General features: G+C 31.6%; 1 pseudogene; it reads right to left on the bottom strand.

The window, feature by feature from the left end:
• Nucleotides 1–15,590: 15,590 nt before the first annotated feature.
• On the bottom strand, nucleotides 15,591–16,229 carry LOC121116593 (cytochrome c oxidase subunit 1-like; annotated as a pseudogene).
• Nucleotides 16,230–20,614: the final 4,385 nt, after the last annotated feature.

Below are 20,614 nucleotides of genomic sequence, written 5' to 3'. Positions count from 1 at the left end.
ATCCTTTGTCAATTAGCTTATATACTGCACTGATATTTGTAAAAATATACAGGAGTATCATATATTAGAATTCAACTGTTATATTGGTGGATTAACTATAATCAAAGAGCAACATTTTATATTTTATTAATAAACTTTGATGGCTTAATAAATATAAAAAAGAAATTATTTAAAGGAACACATCTTTTATAACTTTTAAAATGTTAATTTTGTTATGGTGGTCTTCACTCCACGACAAAATAAGATTTTTTCATAGAAAAGCTACACAAATAATTACAACATTTTTAAAATCTGAAAACATATTCCTAAAAACTATTTTCTATGTTGTTTTCTTTCAACAAGATCTTTCATGAGGATAACTAATAGAAAATCATAAAATGTTATAAATAAGAGTTTTCTTAAACACTCTATAACCCACAAAACCAGAAGTTTTATATTAAAAACATTATTTTCATGTGTTTTTTTTAATATCGAGAATCACTCACTTTTTCATCCAGCTTAAGAGAAAAGTTATGCCGGGTATTTGGATGTCAAAATGGGATATCCAAATCAAAGGGCTTAACCCTTTACCTTCTATCAAAAGTGTATCTCTTAACGTCTAGCTTAATTATATATGAGTAGCTATGAAAATCTGTTGTATTTTTTAGCTCTACCGTTTTATTTAAAATTTGTACTATGAAGCATGTATTTTGTATTCCTCAGCTGCTGTTATTATTATTAAACTTAATTTCTTACTTCATCAATTATTTTCAAAGCCTAATTTTACATTCGTGTGAGCCCATAAAAGACAGACTAAAAAATTATATGAATACATTTAAAATTCAGCCAGCAAACAGCTCATGAAATTTAAGTCCTATAATTGGTGAATTTTCTAACATTTTTTTGACAAAAATGTAGTTAAGTATATAAGGATGAACAATTTTTTGCAACCTCTTAGTTTGAAACCCTAGTACCTCGTCAAGGTCGATTGCTTCTCTAAGATTTCTTTGTTTTTTTGTCTTTCTATATATATTTGTTTTCAATTTATTTTTGACACTTTTTTTTATTTTTTGACACCTTTTTTTGTATATCTGTATATTTAAAAAAAAAAATCTTTGTGGTTTTTTTTTTTAAATCAATTGTTTTATATTTTTAACTAAATAATAAAGACTTCAATTGTTGGACAAGTAAAGCCTTTGAAAAAGAGCTCGTTACTTTTTGACGTTGGTTTTCAACCAATTGAATTTTTGCTTGAAGCTGGTCTTCATTGTGAACAAAAGGAGCTTGGTCGGATATTCTGGACTTCTCCTCTTACCAAAAATAGACTGCCATGCAGATTTAATTATTAATTCTCCAATATGATGCCTACAGGCTCAATAAGGAAAATGTTTTTCTAGAGATCTTTGAATATCAAGACATGCGTATGGACTTCAGTATTTGATGCAATTGAATCAAAAGACATAGCAGATACATTTTCTTTTATATTCCACTTATTATAGCATTACAGGTAGCATAAACCAGTAGCTTACCAGTTGTTGCTCTTTCAATTGTAGGGATAGCCAATATTTTTTTTCATTAAAGGAGGCTCCAGTTGCAACTGCTGTCAATCTCTGTACATTTAATATCATTTTGGAATCCGAGGAAATTGTTATTCCCCATGGAGACTTGGATGTTACATATCTGAAATAATATTTCACTTCTTTGAATATATTTATCCGTGTTTCGTCCAGTGCTCTGGCTGTTGATGACTTTGAAAGAACAAAATCCTCAATTTCTACTACACCATCTTTACTTGTTGCAACAATCAGTAGAGTTGCTATTCTATTCGAAATTGTTCCTCCATCAACGACTTTGGATATTTCCAGAGATGTGATAACATTATTCAGCAAGGTCAGCTGCTGATGTTTTTAAGCGAGTTGATCCGAAGGCTTCCTCTTTTTGGGAACAAATTCTAAATCCTTTTTTAACTGAACTTCTTGGTTTAATCACAGGACATTCTTCATTTGAAAATACATTATTTGTTGCATTATCAAAGTACTGTTTTTCTTTTTCGAAACGCTGCTTTTCTTTTGTTTATTTTCCTTTTAATTTTTTTTTCGAGAACTTATTTTTTGCTCCCAGATGTACATTTTCTCCTGCTCTGAGTATTTTTAAAAATTCAATATCATTTTGAACTTAATATATTCCTAGCTTTGAACGCAGTATTTTTCTTTTTTGGGATTAAAGATATCAAAAAGTATATTAATGTTTATCAAAAAATTCTCATCATTTTGTAGATGAACCACTGATGCCCCTTCTTTGCGTTTATTTAAAACTTGCCATTCCTCATAGTACTTGAGAAGTGTTTTTTTGGCAAAACCTTTTATCACTGTCATCACAATAATTGGACTTCATGAATAACAACTCCAGCTTGTTTTATATCTAACCTCATTTGCATGGTATTTGATTGTAGGGAAAGGAAAAATACTTGATTTTTAAAATATTTCAAAACTTGACCAACTGTTGGTAAGGTTGATGATTCCATACATCGAAATAAGTTAGCTTAAGTAGGAAGTTTCCTTACAGCTTCTAGTAACAGGGTGAAATTTAGCCTGAATGTACTTTGAAGTTGATATAAATAACTATAACTAGTGTTTATGCAGAAAAATGTCTAAGTTAAATAATAATGAAAGAAAAGTTAGTTTAAACCACTATAAAGTAAAATATTGAGTTCTAGTTGTATCAGAACGAAAATATAAGTCAAACAAAATAATATAATAATATAAATAGAATTAGTAATTTACACTGAAATATAAAGTGTTCATGTGCTGAAACCATAAAACTCTTAGAAATTTTTTCCTTATAAATCGAGTAAATCTTTAAACTTCCAGGGCTGACGGAATTTTTAACATATTTATATGATTATTGTAATGTTAGTGATATATTAAAAAAGGTTCATTTTTTAAAATATATATATATTTATTTATTTCATATACATTAAACAGATCTATATCTAGTATTGCATAGTTTTATATATAAAAAAAAAATCAAGTTATTAATTTTAAGTCATTAAAATATTTTTTTTAAAGTACTAATGTATAAACATATTTTATACATTTTTATTTAATATAAGTAAAAGGAAGAAGGTGGGAGGGGAAAAAGGAGAAAAAGGAGGGGGGAGGGGGAGAAGGCGTACAAATATAAGCCTTGATACCATTTATTTCACCTATTCCATCTCTTCCTTGCTTCCGCAGACTATTCAGGGAGCGTACTAAAGTACTCCTGGACTATTTATCCTCACTCTTCATCTTACACAAATAGCAATAGAGCACTTACTAACATACTGACAGACAGTGTTGAATATTATATGTCCCCCCGATATGATAAAAAAAAAAGAAACCGAAAATTAACGGTGTAACCCTCACATTTTGAAGACTATTTGAGAGTAGAGCAGCTTAGCTGTGATGACGTTTTATAAAATTAGCTCTGAGCAGCACTGAGAGAGTTGGAATGAAAGAAAACACAAATCCTACTCTGTATATTTAAGTATTAGTATTAAATATTAACACATTATCTTACTTTGTGTTTATCAAGGATGAACACCTTGTCAAATAAGATGAAAACGACCTAGTGTGGTTCATTAGGGTTTTGTCCTATAATGGCAATGCTTTGATCTACTGAATGGATAGAGTTGATTGTATGGATCAAGACACTACTGTTTATCTATCGAATCCTGAGTTATCGACACGTTTTGTTACATAATTTGAGTTGACATCTTTAATAATACAGATTATGTTGTTATGCAGATGATATCCTTCTATTAATAAGTTTTAAATATCCTAGTACCTTTGTCAATGGGATACAGGATGCTATAGATTTGGTTCTGGAATGAGGGAAAACAAATGGTATCACCTTTAATCCATCAAAATCAAGCGCTATAGTCTTCTCAAAAGTATGTAAATTAAGATTTAAATACTTTCCACGATTACATATGTATAGCAAAGTTATGAAATAAGCATCAAAAATGAAGTACCTAGCTGTGATGTTTAATTAAGGATTCACATGGACCGAACACCTTAAAAAAAAAGCTGCAGAGTGTTCCCCCATTTGGAACATGGCAAAGAAAGGCATAAGGCATAATCGGGGGTTAACCTCAGATAAAGTTATCTGACTCTACGAAGTCCCTCGCCTTTTACATAGAAGTGAAAGCTACGAAGTCTAAATGGAGAACAAGGTATTTTCTGCGGGGCATAATTATGATTATTTTTATTTTCTTAGTTTTTATTTATTTAATTTCTTACATTTTTAAGTAGTTAAATTTCATATTGGAACGGTTATAAAATGATCCTCAAGAATGAAAAAATAATGATGACAGCTCCTAGTATTATTAGTATTACCAACTGCAAAAAGTTGCTCACACTTTTGACGACATATAATATTCAGGTCTGCTCACAGTATTACTGCATAATGTAAAATAAAGAAGAAGTATGCAGGTCGTAAAGAGGATCTGAGATAAACTTCTAATTATTACTTTAAAGGTCCTGACGAAACCTGGTTTTTCGAGAGGAACCCCAATTCCTCGTAGTTTTTTAGTACGTCTATCTGCTGGGGCACGAGAGCCTCTAGTCATGAGGGAATTCCTTTTTCACCAACCTTCACTGCGGTTATAATTCCTTGGACTTTTACAATTATAAACTCAATTTTAAAAACTCCGAGTTGTTTGCAGTCAGAGAGGCTCAGGATCACGCTATAAGCTCCAAGAATCATACGAATAAGGATGAGTATTTTTGGGCAGTAAAAGAGAGGATGGAAAGACGATTCCAGCTCCGATTTACACGAATGACACCAGGGCTCCTCGACACTATTATTTTATTTGTTGGTATAAATAGAGGATGTCCCAATTCTATACCTCAACCATTTTTGGTGTGCGTCCGTCAACAGGTTCCTCATAATTAGTAATGAGACCAGCTGTGCCAGCTTCATATTGAGTCCAAGTGTAATCAGTCTTCTCTTTACGATTCATGTCGGACCCTTGTGTTCCGGGCTCTTATTCAAGCCTACACGGATTTCATTATTTTGTATACTCTCTAAAAATTGTACAAATCTTGCAAGGAATATCTTACTGGCTTTCAAAAACAATATATAATTTTTAATTTTGACTTCCCCCTGGACCTGAAACTGACCAATGGAGGTAATATTATTTTCATTCATGTACTCGTCCCTACTATTGATCCTACAATTAAAGTTGGTGGGCTCATTATTTCCCAGTTGTGGAAGAACTTCATTAAATATCGATTTCCAAGATGATCCCATTTTTTTACAATAATGTCCACATTTTTTTATTTCCTTTAATTGTTCCAACGGACCCATGACAATCCGCTCATAAAAATGCCCATATATTTCAAGAATCTGTTTTTAATATTAATCCCCCAAAAATCTTTATTAGAAAATATCTTTTTACTCCAAGAGAAGTTCAAGGACTTCCACACTGATTTAATACAAGAGGAGCCAAGCACCCAATCCTGAACAGAAGCTTTACTCTGGTTCGTGGAATATATGGTTTTAAGTTTGTAATGTTCTACGAACACTACCACACAGACGGAAGCAACTGACCGGAGTAAAGTCAATAAGAACACCTTTGGATTGGGGGTACAATCATACGCTAAAACATATATTCAATAAGGGATTACATTGAAAAGGATGTAGATACTATAAAACTATTAAAATATACCAACTCGTAAAAACACAAGGTACCTTACTATCTATTTAAAACAAATCCCTACGTCATGATCTAAAAGTAAATAAAAGACAATACATAACAAAGTTACTCCATACCAGACCATTTTTTATCTGGATTATTTCTTGGTATATCTTAATAAATGGAAGATCCTAGGAAGTATATTTATAGACCATACTTTCAGCCTTTCGTATAGGGTTAAGGGGATGCTTTTATAAATTATAACACTCGAAGCTTCTTAGAAATGTTTCATTATCAACCTAATAAACCTTATTTCATATTTTTTTGCAAAAAAAAATCTGCATCTTTTCTTTCAAGTTGTATTGAAGGAGTAGAAGAGTCTTCTTTTTTGGGTACATGCATGTATGCATAATAGGGAGTATTATAATAAATGTTTAAATACATCATAAGACTATAATACATTTAGAGATACATATTTTATTCATAACATAATCGGAATGGCATAGGATGCTGCACCCATAAATCTTGTTACTAATACAAAGTATGTAAAACCATATCAGAAATACATTTCCCAGTTTTAAATTATGTACAATAATCATGAATCATTATTATACGTTAATGAACATCTTTTTTATAATTCATTTTAATTCTGTTATTGGAGAATACATAAGTTAGTTATCCTCTTGATACATTATAAACCTAAATGCCAGGTGTCTCTTGATTTTCTGTATACATTTATACATCTCAAAGATCATACTATATGTAAGATAAAGGTTATAGATCCTTCTTCTCTATCATTGTTTTCCTTGTCCCTATTAGTCAGGAGCAAAAACATCCCTCGACCTAGACACACATAACTAATTTTTCAATTGAGACTGCGTTCTTAGACGGTAGACTGAAATAAATATTTTTCAAATCATGAACCGAATATACAGTTATACGAGTTGTACAAATATGAAACACTTTAAACTTCAAAAGAGGCATTGTGCCAATTTGCACCATTACGAAACACACGTATTTCTTTTCTTTTTTTTTCCGTCCAAAACCATTTATAAGAATGGGTTAAGATTTTGCTGAATTTGTAAGTTAAATTTATTATAACATCCTTTAACAATATACTAATACAAGGCCCTCTTTTTATACGCAAAAATATATCACTAGGGTTTGAAATGTATTGGTCTATCACACCTTTAGTCTATATTAATTTATTATAGTCATTGTTTTTGTGTGTGTACAGAGTGCTTCTTTTGATGGTTATCCTATCATATGTTATGGATTTATTTATCTATTTATCTTAATACGGAGATTAAAAGATTAATTAAAAACAATTAAAAAGGAGGATATATGTACTATATATATATATATATATATTTAGAGTAACAAACAAATATCCAATCTTGATGAGGAATCTTTAGGAGTATAAAAATAAAGCGTCCTTGAAAAGGGGTAAAGAAGCTAGGAAAGCAGGACTTTTGGAAGAAATCTCGAAATATTATGGTATAATCATATAACTTCTCTATATAAATTGCTTTTTAAATAATTAATGAGGACCATTTTTGTATATTTTTATATACATAATGTTTGCAACACCCTCACCTTATAAATGATGCATAGATTTATGATTGATTTAGAATCCATTGTATTGAGAATATATGACTTGAGTGGAGTGTAAAGCTCAGTCACCATGAAACCCACCAGGTTATCAAATAACCTTTTAACGATATCAAGACAATTAAATGATATGGACTATTGAAGCAAACTTTCAAAATACGTCCGAACGGACTTTTAGTTATATCAGATAAAAGAAAACTTTTTTAATCATTTCAAACTTTGCATTGTAGTAGACTGTTTAACATTGCTTCTTGGAATATGTATATGGTCAAATTCATTTTATATTCATGTATTTATAAAAATGCAAGGCAAAGTAATTTCAACCTGCAGTAAAAAATCAAATAGAAGCAATATTAAAGAGAAAAATTACTCAGCATTAGGTTGAAAAAAAAGTAGGGAGAAACTATCGGTTATAACAAATAATTTTTTACAAAGAAAAAATCTTTTAAACATCAAGAAAACAAAGTTTAAAATAAAAAAGCAAAGTTTTTTTAAGTTTATAATTTATTCAGTAGTTAGTATTGGTTTTTAATCAATTTACCCTGATAAATGATATTAGTCTTTTTTGAAGGATTAAGAAAGCAACAAACTATAAAACTCATTGAATCGTTGCAAAAATAGCAACATTTGAATGTTCCAATAATTAAACGATAGAGAAAATGGAATTTAGAGCTGTTAACTAAAGAAGGTAAACTTGTAGCAGAGAAAGAGAAGAGATGAAGATAAGTTCATTTTTCCTCCGTTGGATGCTTCTTATCTATTTCTTATTAATATTTATTGATTTCCAAAAGAGTTTATTCCTGAAATATCCTTTAAGTAAATGACAAAATATTTTAATAAATAGACAGTTGAAATACTGATATTATGCTAGGTGTATTTAACACATATTATTATGGAAATTTAAACCTTCAAACAAATAACATAAAAATATTGATAACTAGCATCCTTTTGACTTCTTTTGCAGTTGAAATTCTAAAAGCGTCTTCCTTCATAGCAAGGTTATGAAATGATGTCAATTAAACTATTGAAGAGGTCAAAAGGGGGTCGAACAGTACATCAAGGGAGCAGGAGTAGAATGTAGTGTGCATATCTGTATAACATATAATAGTGTTTGTGTCCTTTAGGGGTGCTCCATCTGCTAGGCCATGGTGACCCACATTTTAAAGGGGTGTCTTTTTTGAACTGGGTCAGACTAAGATGGGGTGCCGATTTTTTGGGTGGGGGCGTCATATAAGGAGGGGTTAAATAATATCCATTTACCTCAAATAAAAGCCATTTTGTTAAAACAATAAATTTAAGTTTACACTAAAATACAGGGAGCGGGGATCAAATTGTTGCCTACTTTAAACCTTGATAACTTGAAGACGACATTATCAAATAAAAAATCGGTTACCAAATAGGAAAGCTATTCTTGTCAGCTGACGATACGTAGTTCAGTTAGCATCATACCGTCATCATATGAGGAGATAAAGAGCTATAAGTGGAACGAGGAGCTTTCGAGGTCCGCCGTAGTCATGGCATTGGTTAATAATGGAGGTGAAAGCTCAAATTCAACGATTGCTTCAACCTTTGGAGTGAATTTAAAGACTGTTCAGCGTATCCGTAAGAAGCTAGAGGACACCTGGGATGTTGATGCCACCATAAAGAGGGCACCCAAGGAGGAGGGCGCCGACAGGAAGGTGAGGGACACCGACTGTGTCGACAAGGTGAAGAAGAGGGTTAAGGATGACCCTACCAGGTCCATGAAGGCCACGTCGAGGGATCTGCGCTGCCATGAGAAAACAATAAGGGACTGTGTATCGGAGGATTTAAGTTGCAGGAGCTACAAGGTGCAGGTGGGCCAGATCTTGACCCAGAAGGTAAAGGACAACAGGCTGATGAAGTCAACAAAACTGCTCAACAAGCTCAAGCACCCAAAGCAGCCCGAGATGCTGTGGTTTTTCTCTGATGAAAATAATTTATGTCAAGACCAGAAGGTCAACAAGCAGAACAACAGGTAGATAGTCCCTGCACCAGCCATGCAAGGTAGGTAATGAAGACCAAGTTCCCTGCAACGGTCATGGTGTTCGGGGTGGTCAGCAGTGAAGGTCATGTTCTGCCTCCCCACATGTTTGAAACGGGTCTAAAGGTCAATACAGATGTCTACCTGGATGTTATGGAGAAGGTGGTTCTACCCTGGATCCAAGGGGTGGCCGGAGACAGGCCCTGGGTGTGGCAACAGGACTCAGCACCCTGACATGTGTCCAAAATCTCCTTGCAGTGGTTAACCAAGAACTGTTATGACGTCGTAACCAAGGATTTGTGGCCTCCTAACTCTCCCGACCTTAATCCTTTGGACTATTTTATCTGGGGCTATGTCGAGAGACATACCAACAGACATCCCCATAGCACCAAGGCCAGTCTGATGGACTCCATCAAGGAGGTATTCGGCAACATGGACAATGAGATGGTCAGAACAGCCTGCGACCGGTTCCGAGGCCGTATTGAGGCCGTTATGGATGCCAACAGTTATTATATCAAATGAATGGCTACTCTATACCTATATGCTCGTCATAGTTTTAATTTACAATAAAGAAGTTAAAAATGTATATTTTGTGTTGTTTTTTGTAGAAAAATATTTTGGCGACAATTTGATCCCCGCTCACTGTATATTATATAATTACATAAAAAAACAATATATATATGTTCAAAGTAACGTCAATTGAAGTTGCTGAAATTTAGCTCATGCCCCTTTTTATATTTGTTTAGCATATTGTAGACCAAATATTTGACTGATAAATATGCAATTACGTTCAATTTACATTAAATTAAAAAAAAAAAAAAAAAAAAAATTACCATGGCCTTTTTATGACTTTTTCACGGAAAGTGACCATTTTAATTGAATTATAACACATAAAACCAGCAATAAAAATCTAGGTCGTCCTAGTTGAAGATGGTACCTACAAAAAATCTATAATTTGGATACATTTTTGTAGTTTGAGTTTTAAATTGAGGAAAGGGTGCATACATATTCAATAAAACAAATGGAAAAAATATATTTCTCGTATTTAAAAATACTTTTACAATAGAGTTATTCTATCTATCAGTTTCAAATAATAACAATGGCTATCTATACACGATCCAAATTTATACTTTATATAGTTAGAGAACACCATATAATGGAATTGTTTTCCAAGAGTGTATGGGTATCACATCGTCACCAGATGTTCCTTTGTTCAAAATACTCAATGAAATCAACAAAATTAACAGATGAAGAGGTGGCCAGTTATATCAAAACTTGGGTCAATAGATCTCAAGCCTTTGATGCTGTTTTGAACAAAGTCAGCCTAATGAAGCTCTTAATTGAATGTTCTTCAATCAATAAACATATTTACAAATTCACCTTTTGCAAATTTTCAATAAAAATTATGGTATTTGTAGGAGAACCTCGTTCGAATCGCTTTCTTCGATGTCTTGTAGGTGTTCTAGGGATAGTACATTGTTCAGCCAGCGCCGATATTAGAATGAATTTAGAAACTGGAGAGGCTGGAGAATGAATGTCCTTGAAAAGTTCGAATATTGTCTAAAAACTGTGTGCCCTCAATCATGAATTTAGTACAATCATAAGTGGTTCTTCATCTCTTAAACCACACTCACGAAATAATGAGCAAACTATATTGCTTAGAAAACTTTACCCAGGTGTGAACTAAATCAAGGAGTTCAGTTTTCCTTTTGAAAAATCCAAGAGATGCTTCCACCTCCCGAGTTTCACTCTTGGAAGCATCGTACGACTTCGACAGCAATAGTCAAGGTTCGACCAATCTTCCATTTTTCTATTTAATTGGCAGCGACCGTCTCCCTAAGAGATGACCCAGGGATACCAAAAATTCGGGTAGGATGCAGATCAACAGCTCCAGATTTGGCTAGTATATCATCCACCTCATTTCCAGTGCCGTTACTTGGACCTCTTACCAGCAGAAGGAGAGAAGAACCTCATTAACTAACGACCTAAAACGAGTTTTCGTATCTTGGAAAAGGGAACTACTTATCTCCATCAACTTCAACGCTCCAATTGCTGCTTGAGAGTCTTACCAGATGTAAAATTCCCTAGGACCTCTTTTTTCACGATTGTTTTTAATCCAAGAAAGCGCCTCTACTATGGCTAGCATTTCGGCTTGCAAAACAGTGTTTTAAGGAGTGAGGGTTATGGAGGCTTCCCCTACTACTTGATCACTTTTAGTGATTCCAAATCCCGAATCAACACTTTGGTTGCTCTTCGATCCTCCTGAGAATATATGAGTTTGTTTTCAATCTACTTATCAAGAAAGTCGTATTTCCATATTTTCGTTCGATTTATTTCGTCTTTTTGGAGGTTAGGAAACAGATTGAATGTAAAATTAGATGGAAGACTCTTTGTTTTGAGATTACGCCATTTATTAATGCTTTCATCGTAGGTATTGACGATTTGCAGACGATACATCATTGCAAGACGCTGTGGCTCTAAGAAAGGAGGAATATTTTTTTATTCTAAATAGTACCGCCAACACCCGTGTGGGCGTCGACTGCATAGGATGACAGAGACAAAGTAATCCTTTTCCCTGGATTTTGTCAAGAAGAGTTTGTTGCACTGACGTAATAGTGTGTGTCCGAATCAGAGCTCTCCATAAGTTAAGAAAGGTATATCCACACTAAGGCAATCCAGACTGTTTGGCGTGGGCCAAGGCCAAGGTTTACCCAATAAGTCCCTTCATTGGATGGAAAAGCTTAATTGCTTTGGAAGATTTTGCTCTGAGATGAGTGTGGAATCTAAGTTTTGAATCCAATATAACCCCGAGATATTTACTCTTGAGAGTATTGTATTTGTTGGCCTCCTATTGATAGGCTTGGCCAAGGTAAAAGTGAATGTTTCATTTTACGTGTGAAGAATGTGGCCACTGTATTGGAAGGGTTAAAAGTTAGATGCTTGGCATGGCCCCATTGATCAATAGTCAGGAGAGCTTGATTCATTGGATAAATCCATACTTAGAAGATCGAGTCCAACAACGATGAGGAGGACATCCCTGACCTTAGTATCCTCGAACTTGACTAAGATATCATTAGTAGTGATATTCTAGATAATAGAGAACATCCCTTACCCTGTGCAAGTACTTGTGCTAGGATGTGAAGGGAAGTAACAGAGGATTAAAAAGCATAAAGAGTAAGCAGGCTTCAAGTCATTTACATATTTTCTCAAAAGAGACGAAGAGTTATTTACTTCAAAAGGTAGTCTAAAGTAATGCCTATTGCGTGTGTCTTATGTATACTCCATCTAATAAAAAAAATGTTTTCATATATTCTCGAACAAAACCATTATCATTCAAATTGGAAATTTGGACAAAAAGTTATGCCTTTGTCCTTGTTTTTTGTATGTAGCAAATACAAATGCTGAATACTTGCTTTTTAAATTTATCTTCATATTGTCCGTTTACAAAATAAAAGTCTTTTTATATATGTATATACATATCTCTTTCTTTTCATTATAATGGCAGCAAATATGTACAAATAAGTATATTGAAGACTATAAAAAAACCATGCTTAAAATTAATGTTCATGATATAATTTACAATTTATCTGACTTTTGAATTTATGTGCTACAAATACAGAAAAGGATTCTTCATGCCTTGAGATACAAAACATATTCCCCCCTTCCCCCAACTATAATAACCTATATATGGACTTGCAATACAAATTATTACTGCGATTGCACTAGAACATTTTACATATCCATTACTTAACATTATTTAATAAGTATAAATTAATATTTTAGGTTTTCCATTATGAGCCAACCTCTTTCTCAGCGTCATCATGTTAATTTTTTACTAGAGAGGAATATGTTCCCTTTAAAAAAAAACCCAATTAAAATCTACCAACTACATCTTTATTAATGTTAGGGTTCCCCTTGAAAATGTAAAGGATCGTTTTTATTTTATGTAACCTAACTAAACAGGTTAACTTCGATCTGATTTCAAAAATTTCATTTAGATTCTTCTATAGATCAGTGATGAGGGAACGGGGGTATTTACCACAATTGGGGTAATTTAGAAAATTTTGGAAGTAATGGGAGAACTACTCTTTAATGTTAAATGAAATTTTCAAATAAACATTATGCCACTATAGGGGCGTCCACAGGGAGTGGGCTAGACCCCACCCTCACAAAATGAATCCTCTTTACTATAATTTTTTTTCTAGTATGAAAATTTTTTACGTAAAATCACGGGTAATAATTTAGTTCTTTGAGAATAGCTAAGGATTTTTTAAATTTATTTCGGAAATAATCCCTTTTATATTATAATTACGTATTTTGTGTCCCAAAAAACTATCGTAATAGGATATTAAAAAAATCAATCAGGTAAGATTGTGATTTTTTTAGAAGAGAATGATCACATTCCCTCCAGACAAGCCGCCTAATGACCCAAATGCATATAATTTAGAAGAGAGTGATAATGAAAGATCGAAGAAAAACCTTAATGAAGAAGGAATATATAATGGAGTAGGAAACTCATATCCAATTCTAACTTCTTACTCAAGCAAAATCAAAGTAAATAATAGCAAAAATGAAATCCAACTTTACCCCATTTGGGAAAAAGTTTACCTGGATTGGAAAAATAAAGAGAATAAAATCTCCAGGGATTTATTCCGAAAGTCAGGCATTACAAAAAAATCTTTGAGGAATTATTTATATGCGAGGACGAAGTGCTTAGAGTTAATAATTGTAGGAGTGGTTTTCTTGTAATTAACTTCAAAAAGGCGATAAATATTATGACCAAACTTAATGGTGTTTCAGGGAAATTTAAAGTTGAAGCTGGAGTTACGTGTAACGTGAGAGGCTTAGAAAGTTTAAAAGCTGCACAAAAACCTATTGAAGTGGTTATTAAAAACGGCACACAAACAGACTTAAGTTGTTTGAAGAAGATTTGGCAGAATATGGAGAAATCGTTAGCGAAATAGAAGATGTTCTTCTCTCACTGGAACCTCGGAATGAAGAGGAAGCTAAATATTTGGAAAAATTGAGAAAAATGGTTTCGGGTTAATTAAAATTTAAAATAAGGCCAAAAATAAGACTTCCAGCGATAATCCCGGTCATGGGTAAGAAAGTAAAGCTGCCTTCTTTAATGCAGTTTTAAGTGCTTGAAATTTGATCATACAAATCCATAGTGCCCAGTCCTTAACAATACAACGTATGTTGAATTTGATACATATTTAGCTCAGAATTGGGGCTACAATTGCGCTTGAAAGGAGTGAAGGAAAGAAAGAAAACAGTAGAAGTTGTTCTTCAGATAAAATTAGAAAACGATGAGGCCAAATATGCGATGCCTATGCTGGAAATATTATAGGAGAAAATGAAGCAATAAGCAATAACAAGGAAACTGAAAAACCAAAGGACGGTCAATTAAGAGAAGATTGGAAAATGGTACATAGGAAAAGAACAAATTTAACCTTAAAAGATAAGAAAATTACAAAACGAGGTTGGGAAAGTCCAGAGGAAGAAATTAAGAAACGGTCAAGAGTGAATAGTTTATTTACATCTGAGGAAACGAAAGCTTAACTTTGAAAAAAAAAAAAAATAACCAAGTGATATCAATTTTCCATTTAAATTTTATCCTAATCAATTTTTTATATCAATAATCAATTTGTAAATATTTTTTTATGAGTAATTTTCTTATAGTTCATAGTATTTAAAAATTATAATGGGTATTCAATTGAAAACTATTACTGCTAACGTAAATTATATTATTGACATTAAAAAACGTGAGAGTCTAATATACCATTTTATGACATATGATCCAGATCATCTATCTTTTGGTGACACTAGGCCAACTAAAATGAATCTGAACTATTTGTTTCCAAAAGAATATGATATAATGCAGGCTCTAGTAAGAAGAAATCACCCTTCGAGAGGAATTTTGATTGCAAAATAAAATAGATTTGATTCCAAAATAATAACAACAGATGAAGAAGGGAATTACAGTATCATGACCTTACATCTTGGTGGAAAAATAATAGGAGTTATATCAATTTATGGACGCAACAATGACGATCCACGATTTTTTGAATTACTCGATTCAAAACACATGTAAGATGAAAAATGAGGGACTTATTATCTTGGGAGACATGAATTTTGTCAAGGACCACAGAGGAGATACAGCGAATTAGATGAATGAAAATAATAGAAAATCTTCAAATAAATTCTAGAAAATAATATAAAAAAATTTGATAGATTTTGCAGCAAGACTTAGAAAGGATCCTGAACCTACATTTTTTTATTAACAAAAGGAATGGAGTCGTCAAAAGCTATAGACTCGACTCAGCATTTTCTCGGGTAATCTCTGTACCGCCGGGGCATGCCAGCCAACCCGAGGAAATGCATAGGAAAGAAAGTTAAATTCACACCAATAAATATTAGAATAAACTGCGCCTTTCTTATTGGTAAATTTATTCTAAGACCCGTCAAAAGAGGGTACCAGTGAGTAAACCCCGCTATTAAGGCAAAGACTGTCCCTATTCTAAAAACATAGTGGAAGTGAGCAACTACATAATGGGTATCGTGTAGAGTTATATCTAAAGCGGAATTAGCTAATACAATACCTGTTAACCCTCCCACAGTAAAAAGGAATAAGAACCCTACTACCCAGTAAATTGAAGGAGTATAAATAATCTTGCTTCCGTATAAAGTCCCTAATCAACAGAATACTTTAATTCCAGTGGGGATAGCAATTACTATAGTAGCTGCCGTGAAATAAGCCCGGGTATCAGAATCTAACCGTACAGTAAACATATGATGAGCTCAGACAATAATTCCTAGTACCCCAATTGCAGCCATCGCATAGATTATGCCTAAAGAACCAAAATCCTCATCTTTGCATGTCTCTTGGGTAATAATTTGGGAGATTAACCCAAACCCGGGAAGAATTAGAATGTAAACTTCAGGGTAAACAGAGCGATTTATTTAGTGGGACGGCTCCAATTTACAATATTTTTTGGGGCTATGTTTAACAATTTATTCAAAATTTCAACATATTGGTTCCGATACAGGGTAATAACAAACACACTTACTATGGAGAATATTCATGGAAGAACTCCTAAAGATATGTAGGGTTTGCTTCTTTTGTATATCCACAAGGGAAACTTTTTGTCTGAATGCTGTGCCGCGGGAAAATACAGAGAAAGAAAAATTCAAATAGTTTATGAAAAATATTGAATAATTTTAAGACCCAGTCATTTTGCTTTTCTTTATATTGGCCCCTACCAAAACAAAATTAACTATTTTATTTGAAAAATATTTATGGTCTTTTATAAATTTAAATGTACAAAAAAACCCTTACCGCTTGGCATGCTAAAATATTTAGACAATTTTCGGTTTGTTTTTTTATATTAGGAAGTGTTTGTACTTGTTTTTCTTTCGTCAAATCTTTATATTGTATTTACAAAAATTAAGTTAAAGAGAATACAGTTGTTGTACTTCTGTACAAAAAACAAAGAAACATAATATCATTTTACAATGCAACATTTGGAACAATTTCAGAATATGAAGATATAGTATGGGACCACACATTGAAACAAAATGACTACTAAAACAAATATCCTATAAAAACTTGCAATTACTCGTCGATTCATATTAGTTTCGGAATATCTTACACCAACATAGGGGAAAAAGAATATTTTTTAAATATTTTTCATTAAAAATCTGTCCTTTTTGCATATTTTTTTACCTACAACATATACTCAAATATTAAAATGAAAAGTTAATTATAAATATATTTCCCAAATTGAAAGTACTTTAAATTTACAATAGTAAATCACCCAATGATTTAATTCACAAATTCTTAAAATATAATGATATTTTCTATTTGATGTCAAATCGTCTATAAATTATAATAACTATACATAACTTTTTACGAAGAAACTAAAACACTAAATTTTTAGGCAACAATCATCTTCAGAAATATTAACACTGGTTTTCTTTAGCAAATTACATTAAGTAAACTGTTATATTTTTGCAGCTATTAGTAAAATTAGGAAAAATAAGTAATTTGTAAAGAAGTAAAAATAAAAAATATCATTCAAACTTGTTTTTGATAAATTACTTTTGATATTTGAGTTGGTCTAATGCTACATATAAAATGTTCAAAATGACATATATAAGCAATTTTTATTAAAAAAAGTTATTTTTGCCTAATTACCACAATATCAAATTACATTTTTGCTTTGAAACAACGCTTAACAAATTTTTTACGTTGTGCCTATGATGCAAGGGTAAATGTAGAATGAAATACATGGATATAGATTTTCTTTTCATTTCAAGTTCAGGACCCAAAACAAATTATAATGAAAAGGTATAAAAATAATACATATATGTATATTGAATAGCCCACATTAGATCGTTACACAATTTTCATCTCAACAACTCATAATTTGATAAAATTTAGCATACATTAAGCATCCTATTTGAAGATTCAAATCTTCTTTTTTTTTTGTCAGATGATTGGTTTTCTACCTATAGCACACTATATTTTTGTGATTTTATCAAAAAAATTTAAACGTCATAATTTTGGAAAAAAAGTACCTTTTTTATTTTTATTTTTATGTTCCTTTAATTGGTTAGATGGAGTTGCACTGATTCAGTATAAGTAGTATTATATTATGACAATTACTCCATCTAACCTATGAATCTTTTAGTGAAATCCATATACATAATGTATATTTCTTTTTCTAGGAATCACTGGGGCGCGAACGATCACACATCAAGTTCAAGAGAATAACTCCTGAAAAAAAAATTCCCTTCTTTAAAAAATGTTATTAGTCTCTCCTGAAAAATTTAAGAAAAAAGATTTTGTTTCTTCTAAAAAAAAATTATTGTCAAGCTTGAAATTTTTAAAAAGATAAACTTTTCTGTCAAAATTGTCGAAAAAGGTTCACAATCCAGCCCGGTTAATAAAATTGATACATGCCTTCTCGAAAATACATTCTAGCGTCATTGTTCTGCATCAATGGGCAACAGTAGAACAGAAACTTTAGTTTGCCCCCTAAAAATCAGTTGGCGAAACAAAGAGTACTTGATATAAATATTATTTAGGATAAACAATTTTTTTTGAGGTATTTCGATTTGAATTAGAAATGTAGAATTGTCTAAATGTTAAAACACAGTTATATTAAGTATAAAGCAATTATTTAGTCATATTATTAAAAAAATGTCAATTTAAAAATAATAATTCTAGTAATAGACTGTATTTTATTTCTATTTCAAATCAAAATATCACATAATTTAAAAATATTATTCACCAAATAAATTATTCAACTAGCCCAAAAAATCAACTTTAACTTATGAGGTAAAAATTTATTTGTAAATAAATATGCATAATATAGAGTTGCATCGGTTCTTATTATGGGACTAAAAATTTGTCCCTTCCCACGTTCTTTCTCACTCCTTCCATTAGTTAATTTTAAAATGCCCTCTAGAGAGCATAATTTTAACTAATGTTTTACTAAAGTACCTGAGTTTACCAATTGAATAATTTAAATAAAGCTTTAAGTAAATATATTTTACATATACAATATTCTAGAATAATTTAACATTATTCTTAATTTAGGCCTAATTGGAGTAATTATGATTTTGAGCAAATTGGTGACGATTGATTGATGATGACGTGAAAGGCTCATATACATTATCTCTAATGCAAATTTAAATTTAGGCCCCCTACAATCCTAGTATAACTTGGAGAAATTGTTTTCATTACACTATGCAACAGCAGTTTCTCTCCCCCCTCCCCCAATAAAACCCACTTTTATCATTGGTATTTAAGCTTAATACTACGAAAATGACCCTTTAAAACTTTTGATGGTTTGGGCTCATGGGTTTGTTGTAACAGATTTTTTTAAATGACGTTTTTGAGGATAATTTTGATTCAGAGACATATTTTGGAATTAAATAGATAGAAATTTATGAAAAATTTAATAAATTTAAATTGATTAAAAACTCAAAAATACTCCTAAATTAAATACAATTATTTCGATTATTTAAAATAAGTAAGAAATATTTTAGAAGTACGAATATTAACCCTAATTTAAAACTGTTTCATATCAAATGTATTTGATGATTAGATGTAAGTAATATTTTTATATATTTTTGATTTCTGGACTTTTTTGCCTTTAAAATATTCATTATTTCTTATTTAATTTTGAAACATTTTTACAAAAACCTTATATTGGATATTAATTAAATATTCTATTCGAAAATAAAAAGTTAAACTGAAAAAATCAATCAAAATCGAACTTTTTTATGAAAAGCAATTTTTTTTTAGGATAATTAAAAAAAAGGGTATTTTAGTTAGGCATTGAATGTCAAACAAACTACGGATGAAAAAATTAAATATCTTTTTTGTTGTGGTTTATAGATTAAATAACAATAATAAATGAGGGTTGTAGTTGGTGAGTGTTCCAAGACCTGAAGTTTGTTACATAGTGTTACAATTACTTAGTTAATGTCCTTGGGTGTAGGTCATAAGTATATAAATTAACTTAGTTTATATAAAAGATGATATTTATGTATCTCATAAAATATGATACGTAAATTTGAAATTTGATATTTTTCCCCTTTCTTACTCCTCCTTATTTCTTTAACTTTTGTAAGTATATTTATTTTTTGAAGTTGATTAACGTCAAAACATGTCTTGTTCAAGTGTTATCCACATTCTTACATACCTATGTGTGGATGTAAATCAATATTATTTATCTCACATTTTTGGTAAAATTATATACCCTACATACATACTCGAAAAAACATGCGTTGCCAAGGGTTATTTATTTGAAAAAACTTTCAAACGAAGGCCTTCTTCTTATCAATGTCTAATCAAATATCTAGCTACTGGTCAAAATGAAAAAAAAAACCTTCTTATTTTCACACTAATGTATATTGTAGTCACAATATTAAGATTTTTGTACCTGTTTTGGTACAAAAGTTACTATCGGTACTTATTCCACTGAAAATATACATGTCATTAAATACAATTTGCATTCACTAACTCAGGTGTCCCCATGATATTTGTTTGGCCAGGGGGGCAAGCCTCTAAATTAGAAGACATTATAAAAATCAATTTTAATTCTTGCTTTATTTTATTGGGGGACGATTTTCCAGGGAGATACGTCATAAGTCAGACAATTTTTTATAGTGTAATTTTGCTCCAAGAACCGGTTTCAATGTTGTATGATACCATTTGAATTTGCCCAGTACTTCGATACTACGATAGTTAATGATAAAAATAGGGTGTATTTTGCGCATGTTAAAGAAAAAAAAAGAAACGGAAAATCAACATGGTAACCCTAACCATTTGC

This window comes from Lepeophtheirus salmonis, chromosome 4, assembly GCF_016086655.4.
Source record: "Lepeophtheirus salmonis chromosome 4, UVic_Lsal_1.4, whole genome shotgun sequence".
NCBI classification, from domain to species: domain Eukaryota; kingdom Metazoa; phylum Arthropoda; class Copepoda; order Siphonostomatoida; family Caligidae; genus Lepeophtheirus; species Lepeophtheirus salmonis.
Note: the sequence above shows the minus strand (reverse complement) of the source record. Positions and strands in the feature narration are given on the sequence as shown.